Source organism: Lynx canadensis, chromosome B2 (assembly GCF_007474595.2).
Source record: "Lynx canadensis isolate LIC74 chromosome B2, mLynCan4.pri.v2, whole genome shotgun sequence".
In the NCBI taxonomy this organism is placed as follows: Eukaryota; Metazoa; Chordata; class Mammalia; order Carnivora; family Felidae; genus Lynx; species Lynx canadensis.
In genome coordinates this window covers 29749952-29766959 of record NC_044307.1, presented here as the reverse complement: position 1 = coordinate 29766959, position 17008 = coordinate 29749952, and the positions used below count along the sequence as shown (strand labels likewise).

The 17008-nt window shown below is 43.4% G+C and overlaps 1 pseudogene; it reads left to right on the top strand.

Moving 5' to 3' along the window:
- Positions 1-903: 903 nt before the first annotated feature.
- On the top strand, positions 904-999 carry LOC115515168 (annotated as a pseudogene).
- The last annotated feature ends 16009 nt before the right edge of the window (positions 1000-17008 follow it).

Here is a 17008-nt window from a genome sequence, read left to right as displayed (position 1 = left end):
AGAGGTGCATGCTGCCTAGGTTGCTCAGAAGAACAGACACGACACATACAGGGATGAGGTAGTGACTCTTAGGAAAGGGGGAACACAGGCTGCCACAGGAATGGAGAGACAAAGGACTAAACACAGGATGGGGTTTCAGGGAAGGCCTCCCTTGGAAACCGATATTTAAACTGAGACTTGAAAGTAACAAACCAAAATACAAAGACGTGGGAGCTGGCAGAGGAGGGAAGCTGAGTTTACTGCTTACTAGGCAAGGGAGGGCCATGTCCCTCAAGAAATAATTCAGTGGTTTGCCCAAGCAGAAATAGAAAGGGTGAGATATAGGTCCAAAAGGAGGAAACCAGTAAAGAGGGACTGAGTTTCCATCTCCGGCTTACAATGGGGGCTGTACACTCTATTTTGTAATTGGGTGTCTTCAGGTCTCGGTTCTCAAAAAAATAAGCACTCTCAAAGAGATCCAAGACAGGTCCTATGATATCTTGGGGGACTCAGAGCCAAAGTGGGCAAACCATATCCATTTGCTCCAAGGATAGATGGATATTTCCTTACAAAGACTAAATAGGAATAGGAGAGGCAGAGAAAGATGGAAGATGATGGAGGGATCAGCGCTGCAGAAAACTGAACAAGTTAAAGGAACCAAGAGAGATTGAAGGTATAGAAGCATGAAAGCAGAGAGGGTAGTGGGTAAAGTAGGCCAGATTAAGAAAGACTTCGTATACCGTGTGCTATGGATGGGTTTGTGTGCCCCCAAGATTCATCTGTTGAAGCCCCAAACTCCAATGTGACTGTATTTGGAGATAGGGTCCTTTGTAGGTAATTAAGGTTAAATGAGGTCCTAAGACTGGGGCCCTAATTTGATAGGATTTGTGTCCTTAAAAAAGGAGGAGACACAAGAGAGCTCTTCTCCTTTTGTAGTTCATAAGAGTGATGATTGGATATTCACACTGTTATGTGACATGTGCCTCCCTGTTACAACCTCGGCACATTACTTGTCTGACATGGAAAAGAAGAAGAAGAAGAAGAAGAAGAAGAAGAAGAAGAAGAAGAAGAAGAAGACGACTCAGAATTAAACCTACTTTCTGGCACCCTGATCTTGGACTTACAGCCTCCAGAACAATGAGAAATAAATTTCTGTTGTTTAAGCCACCCACTCTGCAGTATTTTGTTATGGCAGCCAAAGCTAACATACCATATTAATTTGAACGAAAAATTCAATGAGGCTTTAAGCTGGGGATATACATGCTCACACTTAGGCCTGTGAAGGCTCACTTGGGCTGCAAAGTGGAGAAGGAATCTGATCAGGACAAGACTAGAAGCAGAGAGACAAGGTAGGAAGTGAGTGTAGGCACCCAGGCTGGAGATGATGGAGGTTTGGAGCGTGATAGAGGGGATGGGAGGAAAAGCAGACAAACTGAAGAAACCTTTACAAGGTAAAATCAGCAGGACTTGGGGATTAACAGAATGGAAGGGGGGGGGGGCCTCCTCTAAAGGCCCCTCCTCCAAAGACCCCTAAGGTACAGTTAGAAAGGGTACTGCACTGGGAGTCTCAAGATTGAGGCTCTAATCCCAGATCTGCCACCAGTAAATTACCCAGGGGCTTTGGCCAAGTCACTTTATTGCCCTTCACTGCTTTAATTTCCTCACCTCACAGAAAGAGTTGGGGCCTATTGATCTCATGGTCCCATTCAACTCTATTATCCTATGATTCTATGAAGTAAATGCACTAATGAGGACAAATTAAAACAATAGCATCACCTCCCTCAAGGCTAGTTTAGGGGCCCTTTCTCTATGCTTTACTTAACACTATTGATTATATATACTTATAACTGATCATCAAGGACATATCAGAATCCTCCACCCACTTGTCTGTCTCCCTCAAAAGACTGAAGACTCCTTGGGGCAAGATCCAGGTTTCCTGTACCTGGAACCAGGTCTTATATGGTAATTGAGTCATCGTATTTTTTAAACTGATTATTTTAAAGTGCTGAGAGGACACATGGTTACTCTAGGAAGGTGTCTTGGTACAATGTGTTGTGTGTCTTCTGTATACGGGGCACTGTGGCAGATGCTAGGGTCAACAGAATAAACAAGTAAGCCAGTCATGGACCTTATGTCAAGTCAAGTAGCTTAGACAGACATTAAACACATGAGGACAAAAATGATGGTTTATTTCTAGTTGTGGTAAATGATACAAGGAAAAGTACTGGGTGCTGTGAATGTGTAATAGACATAACTTGGAGGTAGAGGAACAGTTTCTCTGCAAGAATGACCTTTATGATTATACAGATGAGTTGATTTACTCACAGAATGCAGGTGGGAAGAGAAGAGGGGGTAGTAGGTAGAGGAGAAAGGAAGAGAGAGAATTTTAGGCAGAAGGAATAATAAGCATGCATGAAGGCCTGAGGCAGGAAGGAGTTTTGGTGAGGAGGAGACAAGAAGGAAGCCCACCAGAATGGTAATGTTAGTTACCACAGTTAGTTAAGCTGTGGAGTTATGGGTTTTCAATTTTCTTTTGTATACATTTTTCATTTTACAGATTTTCTACAAAAAGTATGTATTATTTTAATCATCCAAGGGGGGAAAAGACAACACTGTTAGTTTAAAAAATAATAATAAAGGATGAAGAGAGAATGGGTGTCATGGAGGAAGGGGCACATTCCAGAGGGATTGATGACATAAGCAATGAGTAATTCCTATGTGGGAGAGAGCAATAAGCACATGAGTGGGGCTGGAACAAGGCAGCAAGGGTGACTCATAAATGATACACCAAGGTCATGAAGGTGAGGCCAAGGAGTTGGGGGTAAGATGAGAAGTCACAGTGAGCTACTGCCAGGGGGTCTGAGCAGGGAGAAAATATCTTTTTATAGAGGTGAGCAGGATAGAGAGAAACCAGAGGCAAAAAGACCCCCTGACAGGTCCCTGCAGGGCTGATGCAGGATAGTGGGGACCTGGTAAGGGCAATAGTCCTACAGCACAGAGCCAGTTTCAGTTACTTCCTCTGCTACTTCCCAGGCATTGAGTGGTTGGGCTGCCCCATGCTTTCTGCCCCTACAGCGGAAGTGGAAACTGTGGTTTCCAAAGGTCCTTCCTGATCTGCAATCTCTGAGAAAGAAACTGCTAGCCCAAGGACATTTCTAAAGAGATGAAGTCAAAGATAGGTTTGGGTGGAAGGGCAGGGTATAGGCAGGGTCTGGAAAATTGAGACCTGATGTAAGTTCTAAGATCTGCTCCCACCCACTCCTGATCGTGATAAGTATGCCTGCTACCCACACTGAATCCTTTGCCAGAGTCTCCCCCTGGGGCTGTGAAACATGTTTAGAACTGGGATGTAAGTTCAGGAGGGGGTGGAAATTGGCTCCCCTCCCCTCTGAGCTGGACCCACAGCCATTGCCTCAGCCACTTCCCTTCTAGCCTTCCCTGCTTTTCCTATGCAGTTACCTCAGATCACCATCTAATTTCTCTACCTGAATACTCCTTGGCATCTCCCACTTACCTCACACTCCTGACATGGGTGCTGCCTTGCTCATTGCCAGCATAGAGATCAGAAGCAACTTCATCCTGGTCTTCCAGCCAGGAAGTTGAATGCAACATTAGGGTCTGTGTCCTAGCCTTTGACTGCTCTCCTGAGAAAAGAGATACAAAATTATATTAAATCATCATATTAAATGGGTGTATCAAATGCAGGACCAGTCAGTAAGTGGCTGAGGGATCTCTGTTCATAGCTCTGTAGTTGACCCTGAGCTGCTGTGAGGATGGATGGGGCATCTGAAGAAACAGTCCCAGTCTCCACAAGTTTTATTTGCTCTTTGGAGGCATCCAGTTCTTAATAAAAGTAACATCAACCCAGAAGCCCTGGGTCCATGTCACACTGGAGTCCTTGTTGAGTCATCTAGAGTACCTCACTTACCCCTCTAGGTCTCAGGTAGTTCATTCCATTACTGTTATTATTGATGGTTGTTGAATAAAGAGGACACTCATAAGAAGCTCTGACAGAGTATAGCAGATGGCATTTTCTGAAGATGAGTGGCCCTCCACCTCCATGCTCTTCTTCAGTAGTTTTATAGATTCCAGGGTGGGGTCATGTTCCCTCCCTTTGAATCTGGGTTGGGCTGTGACTGCACTGACCAATGGGGTACAGGGAGAACAATGTAGATCATAAAAAAAGATGAGGTTATAAAAAGAATACAGTTCATGCCTGCTTCTTTCTTTCAGTAACCCAGCCACCATGCAGGAATAACCCAATCTAGACCACCAGGAGAGAAACTGAAGCCCCCAGCCAATAAGACAGCATCCACTGTCAGATGTGTGAGTGAAGAAACCTGCAGATAATTCTGGTCCCCAGCTTTTGAGTCTTCCAGCTGCAACCCCAGACATCATGGAGCAGAGACAAGCCATCCCCACTGTGTCCATCCAAATTCCTAATCCACAGAATCCATGAATATAACTAAGGGTGTCTCATGCTGCTAAGTCTTGGGGTAATCTGTTAGGCAACATTAGGTAACCAGAACATTGTGCTCACTTCGGCAGCATATATACTAGGTAACCAGAACATAGAGTAACCTTAGGACAAGCCAGAATGAGCAGCATATCAATTGAAGCAAGAAGTGCCCTAGAGGAGTTAAGAACCAGAATGGAATGCCATTAAATATGGAAAGCATTACTAGCTCTCACTATGTGGTTTCTAACCCAGTTCTGCTGTGACGTTGTTCCCTTAAAGGCCACAAACAACATCTGAACTAACAAACAAAACAAAACAAAACAAAACAAAACAAGACACCTCAACTTTTTCTCCATACTCATTCTTCTTCAATGTCTTCTTCCCTTGACTTCCAGTGATAAGTTAAACTACCACACTAATATGTCTTTCTACTGATCTCTGCTTTGTTTTATTCATTGATTCCTCTTCTCCCACCCACCTTCCCACTAGGGAATAACCAACTTTCTTTCCAAAGGCTTGCTCGCCTCTCTGTCTCCATGGCCCTCAAAGAGCTTATTTCTTCTTATCACACTATCATCCGTGTGTCAGAGTCCCTCACTCTAGTATCTTCATAGCTAGCCCTATTCTTCTACATGAACTCCTATCTGGTAGATCCCATGACCCACTAGTTATGTACTAATACCTTATTTCTTTGCCATCTCAAATCCAACACACCCAAAATGGACCCACTGTAACGGATTCTGTCTGGGCCTCACTCAGACCTTTTAGCAGCTGGTCCACTCATCACCCACAAGCATGTTGTCTGATAACCACACAGCTGTCCCCTTTTTGAAGAATTGCCCTGGGTCAAACGGGAGCCAAGCCTTCCCCAGTTACACACACTTTGGGCAGGCCTGAGTCAATGACTGCCTGATGCAGGACTATAAGACACCAGCCCACTTGCCTCCAGCTGTAGCCCACTCTTGTGACATCTGTGCCAAGAGCTTTCCTATGGACTGCAGCTCAGCCCACACACTTGCTCAGCTGCTTCCCCTTTGCCATCCCATTGTCCTTACTCTTCTTTTCTTCCTTCAATCAGCCCTTTGAATAAATGTCCCACCAGGCTCTGCTTCTTTTTTTGTTTATTTATTTTTGAGAGAGAGAAAGGGCACAAGCGGGGAAGGGTTTAAGGGGCAGAGAGAGAAACATGGAATGTGAAGCAGGCTCCAGGCTCTGAGCTGTAAGCACAGAGCCCAATGTGGGGTTCGAACCCATGAATTATGAGATCATGGCTTGAGTTGAAGTCAGCTGCTCAACCGACTGAGCCACCCAGGAGCTCCACAGGCTCTGCTTCTAAGAGGCCCAGTTGAAAACACCTACCAAGGCAGGTTTGTTCTATTTACCCTGTAAATTCTGTGTCTTGACCCCAGCCTGAAACTCCCTATCAGGCCAGTCATCAAGCCAAACACATTGTCTAGCGAATGGCTCTCAGATGTATTCCTACCTCACAGCTGGATTGTGAAATCAGTCTCCCCTGCACCTTGCCTGATGCTTCCTGTTTTTCCACCCTTCTCCAACATGTCTAGCATGTAATTGCTAGATTAAAAATTTTTAAATGCCTCTGATTGTACAGCTCCCCTACCCAAAAGTTCAATGCCTCCTGTTTCTAGTGGCACCAGATAAAGATTCTTTTGTCTGCTTTCCTGGCCCCTGACTGAGATTTGGCCAGCTTCCATCTTATTTACTTAATCTCATTTTCAGTATTTCTAATTTTTGGTTCCAGCCAGCTCCTTCAGAGTTCCACAAACACACACATTCCTGTCACACCAGCAGGACTTTCCCCTCTCACCTATACTTTCCTAAATCCCACCCATTAGTAGGAGTATAACTGAATCAACATGAGTTCACTCCTTGATGAATCAGACGCTGTACCAGGTTGTTGCAAAAAGAAAACTTTATTTGCTGCAAACAAGGAGATCACGTGGAATAGCTTCTAAAGCTGTGACTCCCTGAGCAAGGGTGGATGGGTTCCATTTTATTTACGGTTAGGATAAATATTTAGACAGGGAAACCTTGTCATCATATGTAGAGGTGGGCTTAAGGTCATGCATGCACCTTCAGGAAATATGCCTACAGATACATTGTATGTTATGTAAATGAGGCTGAGGCTCCTCCTTGGGCAGAGGTTTTAGTATTATAATGAGGTAAAGGTAATGGTAGGTCATTCTAGAGGTCACTCCATGATCCATCTGTGCAGGTGCCAGTTGGGGATTAAGCTCAAACTGGTCTGGGTGGTCTGGGCTGGCTGAAGGTCTTTTCAGAGCACTTGCTATTGCTTAAGGGGCAGTATTGCTTTCCATTTGCCTGAGTTAAGAGATAAGCTGGAAAAAAGGGGTTAAGGAAAAATGTGGGACAAAGATCGGTGAGTTCAAGCCATTGGGTTCAAGTCTTGGGTTCTAGCTGGTAACAAGAGTGATGGCCAGCTGTCTCCCAGTATCCACTTGTTCCTTCTTCCTAGTTTCCAGATGGGCACATGGCTGCCTGGAGTAAATAAACATGTCCAGGCCTCCCTTGCAGCTAGATATGGTTGAGTGACTTCACCTCAATCTATTTCGTATAAGCAGAAATGTTGTGTGTTGCTTCTATTGATGGCCTTAATAGGAAGGGGAGTTTTTCTTTGCCTTTCTCTTCCCTACTGGCTGTAATGTGGAGCTTACACAGTGTTGGGGAGGGAGATTTCCTCTGTCATTCAGAGTCTTTCCAGCTGGACTAAGAATCAAATTGACATAAGAAAGATTAACAGGAAAAAAATCAAATGTAACATACATGCAGGGAATCCACACAGACATGAAATTCCAAAGACAATGAGGTAACATGATGCTTATATGAGCTTGGGAGAGGGGTAGTGTCTGATGATACAAAGGAGTGAGAGACCATTAGCATGAAGGTGAAAGGAATATTTGAAAAAAACAAAGATCTCCCTATTATGCAGATAAGTTTCTTAGGTAAAGAGGAATCTCTGTTAGGGGATTCTGGGTGACTCAGCTAAGAGGCCAACTCTTGATTTTGGCTCAGGTCATGATCTCATGGTTTCATGAGTTCAAGTTCCATGTCAGGCTCTGCATGCTGACTGTGGGGAGCCTACTTGGGATTCTCTCCCTCTCCCTGCCTCTCTCTCTCTCTCTCTCTCTCTCTCTCTCTCTCTTAAATAAATAAATAAATAAATAAATAAATAAATAAATAAATAAAACTTAAAAAAAATAAATAGCTCTCTTTGGTACAAGAGAGCTCCCTCTGGCATAAACAGGCAGTGAGGGAGATGTGAAGAGCTTCTCCATTAGGAGAAGCTGCATTTTGATTGCTTATAACTCAAAATAAAATTCATGCCAAACTGGCCTATCCTGGGGCAGCCGGCCCTTGGCCCCTACAGCAGCCATCTTATATCATGAAGTAAAAGCCCTGTTTGTGTGAGGCAACAAATTAGAGCTACTAGCCAAGCCCGAACTGCCTACCTCAATCTAGAGAATTAACTTATAGGTAGTAAACCACTGTTGTTGTTTTTACTCACAGCTGAATCCAATCCTAACTGGCACTCAATCCTTCATGATTCTACTCACATTTTGTGAAGAAAGAAGTGGATGCAGTGGTGGACAGGTAAATAATTAATAACTATGTTGGGGGTGGGATAGGGGGCAAGTCCTCATTTGCAACATTCCAATTTCCATGGCGTAAAAATTCCCATCAAGGTCAACTTCAAGCTACCAATATTATGTCAATTGGCTCACAAAAATCCTAAAAATATAATGATTGGATCCTGGATCCTTGTGTGAGCTGTATGAGCTGGCTCCGACACACCACTGGTGAAGCGCTGGGATGGCAATAACATTTACCAAAACTTACATGTTAGCATGTAATAGGCATTTTGCGTACATTATCTTTTTTACTCTTTCTACCACCTGCTGAGTGTTAAGGCCAAACTTCCTCAACCATTAATACCTTTTGGGAAAAATTCCAATATAAATGGATTTTTTTTTAAAGTATCTTTTCTATAACCTTGGAAGATATGTTGGTCACTCCTATTATGAATAATTAGAAAAAGTAGGAAATGGAGGTTAGGAAGAGAAAATGGGGTATGGTGGATATTTTCTGGGGTTTGATCATCCAGCATACACTCTCTGCTCTATGTAGTCGACATGACTGTCAGGTAAAGTTTCCTTTCTCCCCCTGGCCCCTAAACTAGGTTAACCAGATTGTCTCTTCTGGGGCTTGGAATGATGAACATGAATGGGAAAGATGGAAAAATCTGATTGTCACTCATTCATTTCAGCAGGTGGCAAGGGCAAGATTTAATTTTTGCCACTGAATCCCCTGGAGCTGCCTTTGTTTCTCTGTTCTTTAAGCCTGGTTCTCTAGCCTTCCTTTGATTCTGTGAGCTATCCAATATCCTCCCAGGATTCAACATTTCTGTTTAAGTTAGCCATAATGAGTATCTGTGGCTTGAAACCAAAGAAATCCAAAGGAAGAAAGACAGAAGCTTTAGAAAAAATTAAAGGAAGCTGAGGCAAAGCGCACAGAGCTTTAGAAAGACATTTCTAAATCACTACCAACAGGGAAGTGGCCATGATTATGTAAGGAGAACTGAGGCAAGACCAGTCAGAATGCAGGGCTAGAGTTTTATGTATTCTACACCGCAGGAATTGATGGGCAGAATTGACATTACATAACCCTGAGTGTTAAGTAAGGTGTTTGAGCTATACCACTGGATGCTCATCACAGGGTAATTAAGTAAAAGCAACTCAAATATTTTTACATCTAGAATGTCCAACTTACTCTATGTTTCTAGAATCACATAAAAAGTGTGGGAGGCGCCAGTCAGAGTGGCCAAAATGAACAAATCAGGAGACTATAGATGCTGGAGAGGATGTGGAGAAATAGGAACCCTCTCGCACTGTTGGTGGGAATGCAAATTGGTGCAGCCACTCTGGAAAACAGTGTGGAGGTTCCTCAAAAAATTAAAAATAGACCTACCTTATGACCCAGCAGTAGCATTGCTAGGAATTTACCCAAGGGATACAGGAGTGCTGATGTATAGGGGCACTTGTACCCCAATGTTTATAGCAGCACTTTTAGCAATAGCCAAATTATGGAAAGAGCCTAAATGTCCATCAACTGATGAATGGATAAAGAAATTGTGGTTTATATACGCAATGGAGTAGAAAGAATGAAATATGGCCCTTTGTAGCAACATGGATGGAACTGGAGATTGTGATGCTAAGTGAAATAAGCCATACAGAGAAAGACAGATACCATATGTTTTCACTCTCATGTGGATCCTGAGAAACTTAACAGAAACCCATGGGTGAGGGGAAGGAAAAAAAAAAGAGGTTAGAGTGGGAGAGAGCCAAAGTATAAGAGACTCTTAAAAACTGAGAACAGAGGGCTGATGGGGGGTGGGAAGGAGGGGAGGGTGGGTGATGGGTATTGAGGAGGGCACCTTTTGGGATGAGCACTGGGTGTTGTATGGAAACCAATTTGACAATAAATTTCAAAAAAAAGTGTGGGAGGTTTGTTGTTGTTGTTTTTAATATGTTGATCATTTGGATGGAGGATCAGAGAGAAAACACAGACCTCTAAGCACTCAGTTAGCATTTTATTTTCTAGAAAGTAAAATGAATTTACAATCACCTCATTAAAAACTATAAGCAATGGAGAGTACGGCAGATTTCTAGTATAGAAGCAAGAAGTTGTATTTGGGTTTGTGTGACTGCCCAGCATTCTTGCTAGTTCTGTGTCTCAACGAAAACTTTCCCCCTCACCCCATCCTGTAGTGATCTCACCCGGCTCTGAATTCCTAGAATGCTTGCTTTCTGTATCAACATTCCATTCATTTGACATTCATCATAGTTGTTTGCTGAGGAAAAGTACTTATAAGTTCTAATATACCAAACAAATGTTAGTTATATGCTATTATGTGTGTGTGTGTATATATATATATATATACACACACACATATATATATCTATGCATACATATAATATATACATATTAATGTATACATGTATGTATATAATATACACACATAAATACACGTGTATATATGTACAATTATATAGTTGTTATGTGTTTCTCTTATTTTCCCTTCGTTGGGTTATAAGCTTCTTAAAGCATATTTTATCCATCCTTCTGTCTTCTACTGCTCTTAGTTGGAACACAGTTGTTACTCAATCTACTGATGTTTTGAGTATGGGGATTTACCTCCACCATTTCACAAGTACATGACCTTCAGCCACTTACCTTCACTGCCCTTCTGTGTCCTACAGGGCTGTTGAGAGGACCAGATGAGATAATGGGCACAAGGCACCCTGGATGGGTTAGTTCCCTGTGGCCTATGACAGAAAGAAAACTGTGGCTTTAGTTCCTCCTTCAATCTCCTGTCTTCTTTTTCTCAGAAGTTTGGGTCATGGGTGTGATCAGAGATATATTTCTCTTTTTCAATAATAGATTTCTGAAGTGATTCCGAGACCTCTAAATGGGCAGTATGCAACATAATCTAATGAGAGAAGACTGATCTAGGCTGTTTTAAAAGTATCAAAATCAAGGTAAAGCTATCAGCCTTCAATAAATGTTTTCCCCTATGCACCAGTTTTCCTTCTCTCACCCCATCATCTAACCCAGTGTTGTCCAATAGAACTTTCCGTGATGATAGAAATGTGCTATATCCATGCTTTCCAATATGATAACCATCATTATCTTCATTTAAATTTTCTTTAATTCAAATTTAAATAGCTACATGCAACCCTATGGGACAGCACAGAGCTAAACTAAGAGAATCAGGGTCCTTTATTCATTCATTCAATCAGTCAATCAACCAATCAGTAAAAATGTATTGAGTACCTAATATGTGCCAGGTACAGTATTAAGCCCTGACAAGGGGTTCAATGATTGTCTCTCATCTGAAAGAATTCAAAATTTGTTTATGGACCCAGCAATAGCACTACTAGGAATTTACCCAAGGGATACAGCAGTGCTGATGCATAGGGGCACATGTACCCCAATGTTTATGGCAGTCCTTTCAACAATAGCCAAACTACGGAAAGAGCCTAAATATCCAACAACTAATGAGTGGATAAAGAAGATGTGGTTTATATATACAATGAAATACTACTTGTCAATGAGAAAGAATGAAATCATGCCATTTGCAGCAACGTGGATGGAACTGGAAGGTATTATGCTGAGTGAAATAAGTCAGTCAGAGAAGGACAGATATCATATGTTTCACTCATATGTGGATCTTGAGAAACTTAAGAGAAGTCCATGGGGGAAGGGAAGGGGGAAAAATAGTTACAAACAGAGAGGGAGGGAGGCAAACCACAAGAGACTCTTAAATACAGAAAATGGAATGAGGGTGTGTGGGTAGGGGTGGGGGAGAGGGGGAAATGGGTGATGGGCATTGAGGAGGGCACTTGTTGGGATGAGCACTGGGTGTTGTTTGCAAGCCAATTTGACAATAAATTATATTTTAAAAAATTGTTTATGGAAGCAAATAATCCCTTCAGATGATCTCAAGTCCTTATCCTCTTGAGATAAAGAGCTGGAGGAGATTTCTTGGGCATTATTTCTGCAAATAACTTACCTCCCTGACTTTGCCTGCTAGATTAGGATTCTTGCCTGAGCTAGAGGCAGTTCTCAAAGGGCAGTGATATAGCCAGAGGTACCCATGCCCAAAAGGCCTACCCACCAAAGTTATTCCATCCTGGGGAGTGAGTGCACAACGCATTCAGAGTTTGAAAGTGAAACCTAAGCAAAGATGCAAATGTCAAAGCAGTGTAAAACCCCAAAAACACTAAAAGCCAGGGCAGTGAACCAAATAATAACATTAATAATGAGGATTGTTGAAAGACAGGAAAACATGCACCCTCTGCTGCTGCATAACAGCCTTGGTATCTCTTCACTTGTAAAATAGATGTTATAAAAGCCCTCTTTTCAGAGACTTACTACGAATACTATATAAATTTGAACAATGAAATTGAACCCAAGTGGACTAGCTCTGGACTTCACTCTGATCAATATGCCACACAGCTGGACTGCAGAATGAGATAGACCAGAGATCCAGTCTAACTCCTACTACTTTATGGTAATGCAGTCTTGGGAAATTGAGCTGCCTCATTGAACCTCTCATTTTCCTCCTCTGTAAAATGAGGGTATAAATAATAATAGTAGGGGTTTGTGAAGACTAACTGAATTGATTCATGTATAGCAGTCAGAAAGAACAGTGCCTACAAGGGAGCGGGAAGCAAGGCAGACAGAGATACTGAGCCACAAGGTTGTTGGGTGAGGTCAGGAGGGTGTGTTCCTGGAGCTGCTGCAGTTCCAAGGGAAATTGCTGCAGCATCCTGAGGACATGCCAGTCCTTTAGAGGATCAATAGCTAACCAAGGACATAGCTGCATTCCATCCCATCCCTGTCCCTTGAGGTAATCTAAAAGAGAACCTGTTCTCTGACGAAGAAAACATTTTCACTTGGCAGATTTGGTTGACGGGGATTTTTTGTTTGTTTTGTTTTTAAGTAAGCTATACTTAGCCCAAAGTAGGGCTTGAACTCACCACCCTGAGGTCAAGAGTTGCATGCTCTACCAACTGAGCCAGTCAGCTGCCCCAGCAACAGAGATGTTTTGAGGCATCTTCCTTAAAATAGTCCTGTCAAAGAATAAAATGGCAAACCACTCTGGAAAACAACATGGCAATTTCTTATAAAGTTAAATCTATACTTAATTATACTACTCCTAGATACTTACTCAAGAAAAATAAAAGAACACATGTCCACAAAAAGAGTCATATAAAAAGTTCACGGCAGCATTATTCATAATAGCCAAAAAGAAGAAAAAAACACAAATGTCCACCAATGGTGAATGAGTAGCCAACTGTGGTATATTTATACAATGGAATACTATTCAGAAATCAAAAGGAAAGACCTACTGATTTGTGCAAGAACATGGATGAATCACAGAGATATTATACTAAGCAAAATAATCCAGACACAAAAGAGTGTCTCATATAGTCTTATTTATATGACATTTTAGGATAGGCAAAACTACATGAATGGAAATCAGATAAGTAGTCGCTAGGGGCTGGGAGTGGAGAGCAAGTATTGACTACAAAGGAGCATGAGGAACTTTCTGCGGCAATGGAGATATTCTATATCATGTTGGGGTGACATTTGCACAACTATATTAGTTTGTCAAAACTCATCAAACTGTACTCCTAAAAAGGGTGCATTTTACTGTATGTAAGCTATACTTCAATATACCTGACTTTTTATAAAAGGTAATATCATCAAACACTAGCAACTTCTATGTGAAAAGGTGGGAGTCAGGATGAGCACAACCCATAGAGATGGGTTGAGAAAACCTGGTTTGTACATTTCTTTCTGATTTTATTTATTTTTTTAAGTTTATTTATTCGGACAGAGAGAGAGAGAGAGAGAGAACGAGCAGGGGAGGGGCAGAGAGAGAGGGAGAGAGAGAGAGAGGCAGAGAGAATCCCAAGCAGGCTCTGAACTCTGCACTGAGCCTGTTGTGGGGCTCCAATTCACAACTGTGAGATTATGACCTGAGCCGAAATCAAGAGTCAGATGCTTAACTGACTGAGTCACACAGACACCCCTCTTTTTTATTTTCTCTAAGTGCTGACAATTTAATAACTTTTTAAAAACTTTTCTTAATGTTTATTTTTGAGAGAGAGAGAGAATGAGCAGGGGAGGGGCAGAGAGAAAGACACAGAATTTGAAGCAGGCTCCAGGCTCTGAGATGTCAGCACAGAGCCCGATGCGGGGCTCGAACTCACAAACCGCGAGATCATGACTTGAGCTGAAGTTGGCCGTTCAAGCTATTGAGCCACCCAGGCGCCCCAATTTAATAACTTTTTTTGCCTTGTCAAAATGTTCCTGGCATCAAAATGGCTGCATCACAGTGTCTGGTCATGGCAACCAGAAAGGGCAATGGCATGTCCGGGCAATCAGAAAGATCAATAAACAAATGACTATAGTAAACTGTGTTTTATGCCTCAAGAGGTTTATGTACAAAGTTGATGGACTAGGGGTGCCTGGGTGCCTCAGTTGGTTAAGTGTCTGACTTCAGCTCAGGTCATGATCTCACAGGTTTGTGAGTTTGAGCCCTGCATTGGGGCTCCGAGCTGTCAGCACAGCCTGCTGTGCTGGAGCCTGCTTCGGATTCTGTGTCTCCCTCTTTCTCTGCCCTTCCCCCACCTGTGTTCTCTCTCTCTCTCTCTCTCTCTCTCTCTCTCTCTCTCTCTCTCTCTCAAAAATAAATAAATATATATTTTTTTAAAAGAAGTAGATGGACTAATTCTGCATGTGGGAGTAAGGGCAGGGTATTCCCAGGAGGATGGAGAGGAAAAAAGAGAGGAAACTGCATGTGTCATGTGTGAAGGGTCCAATGAGTAAGAGTTTGGCACATGTGAAAAAATAGTGCTGTATCTCCGGTCAGGAGGAAAGCATTGGGAGAGTTGAGAGAGAAAGCCCACGAAGTTGCCCGGACTTAGATCGGGAAACCAGCGCAGCCCTACTGGAGAGTTTGGAGGCACAGAATTGCTTGGCAAGCACTGACTTGGTCAAGTCCATCTTTTTTTTTAATTTTTTTTTTTAAAGTTTATTTTTGACAGAGACAGAGTGTGAGCATGAGCTGGGGAGAGGCAGAGAGAGAGGGAGACACAGAATCCGAAGCAGGCCCCAGGCTCCAAGCTGTCAGCACAGAGCCTGACTCAGGGCTCAAACTCACGAACCGTGAGATCATGACCTGGGCCAAAGTCAGACTGGGGCCACCCAGGCACCCCAGTCAAGTCCATCTTTTAACAAGAAAGCTCTGGGGAAGACATAGAAGATGGACAGTGGGAAGGAGAGTTAGGAAGGTTCTTTGTGGCCCATCCTTGTCATAATTTCCACTGAAATAAAAAGTGCATTTCTGGTAGTGGACTGTTCTGCATGCCAAAAATATTAGATAAGTCTCAGTATAAAGCAACCCTGAGAGTAGCTCAGCTGCCCAGTAGTTTGAGACCCTCTGTTTCTTTCCTGAACTGGGAACCCTGGCTCCTTAATTCAGGCTCTCAGGGTTAGAACCTCTTGGTCTATTCCAGAGATTCAGTGGTTACAGGAGCAAACCCAAACAAGTCATGGTTCCTGGTGGAGATCAACAGACCCAAGGGACAGAGTATTTTCAGCCTCCCCTTGTGAGCAATCCCCTTCTGTGCCGGGTGGGATTTCCAACCTGGGGAAACAACTGACCAATCGTCTGGGAAGGGAGACTGTCATAAAAGGGTCAGGGCCACTCTGGAGCCAGGATGACGGCAACATGAGGCCCAGACACTCCAGGGAATCTGTGAGGCCACGGAGAGAAAACTTGAGGGAAGGCAGGGTTACTGTCTGCCTGGCCCAGCTTCCTCTTTCATGAGCTCATGGCCAAAGCCAGGCCAGGCAGGAGGGTGCCGGAGATTGAGTGAACATGTTTTTTCCCCTACTTGGTTCTGAGTCACACAGGCACCTACCCTTCCCAGAAAACCAGCTTCAGGGCTCACCCCCTGGCAGGCAGTCAAGCCCTAGTGCTAACACGCGATACCAGGAGGAGGGCCGGCTGGCAGCTGGAGGCAGGCCAGCCTGGAGCTCTCATCCCACCCCTAGAGGCCTCTCCCAACCTTCAAAGAAAAGGGCTTATGGTGGCTGTGTTGAAAGTAGGAGGGAGGCCTAGTTTAACTTTTGAGAACCCATGGGAGACACTGTGAATCATGGGGTTGCAGAGGAGGGAGAGACATCAGAGAGCCTTTAATCTAAACACTTGACTTTACAGATACTCATCCAGTAAATACAGGCTGTCTGAAAAGGTTGGACAAAGGGGGGAATACTTTACTTGTTGCACTTTCCCCTTCCCCACCACCCATATTATGCTTTGAATTAAATTGCAATCATACTCTCCAATACTGACATGGGAGCACTCTACAGAGAGATGCAAGCTGTCTCCCACATGAACAACTCTGTAACATTGAGTTAAAGGGCCCTACGTGTCCAGCTTTTTCAGGCAGCCTGTAATGATGGAGAAGTAAAGTTCTAGGCACTGAAGATAGAGCAGTGAACAAGATGGATAAAGTCCTGCTTTCATGGATTTATTATCTGATAGGAAGAAATGTGAGGCCAAAGGGAGGAACTACAACACCGGGTCCTAGAAAGCCAGTGTTGGCACAAGAACAGGCACATTGGGTCCTTTCCCAGCTCCCCATTCTCAGCAGCCTCCAGGAAATTTTGGTTGAGTTGGACTGAACTAGCATGGACCAGGCTATATACCAGGACAGGGGATATCATGCTCTCTTGTGACCTTGCCTTGGTGCTCCAGGCACTCTTGCCTTCCTTTTGCATCAGGGAAAACTGTCAGGGCCTGATCTTGACCTTCCTAAGGCCCAAATGGGCATCTTTGAGGGTCATTTATTAACTTGCTGCCAAGAATTCACCAGCTCACCCTACTGCCATGCCTCTGGCAAGAATTGTTCCAGCTAGAATGTGTGTGCATGGGGCCAGGGGAAGGGTGTT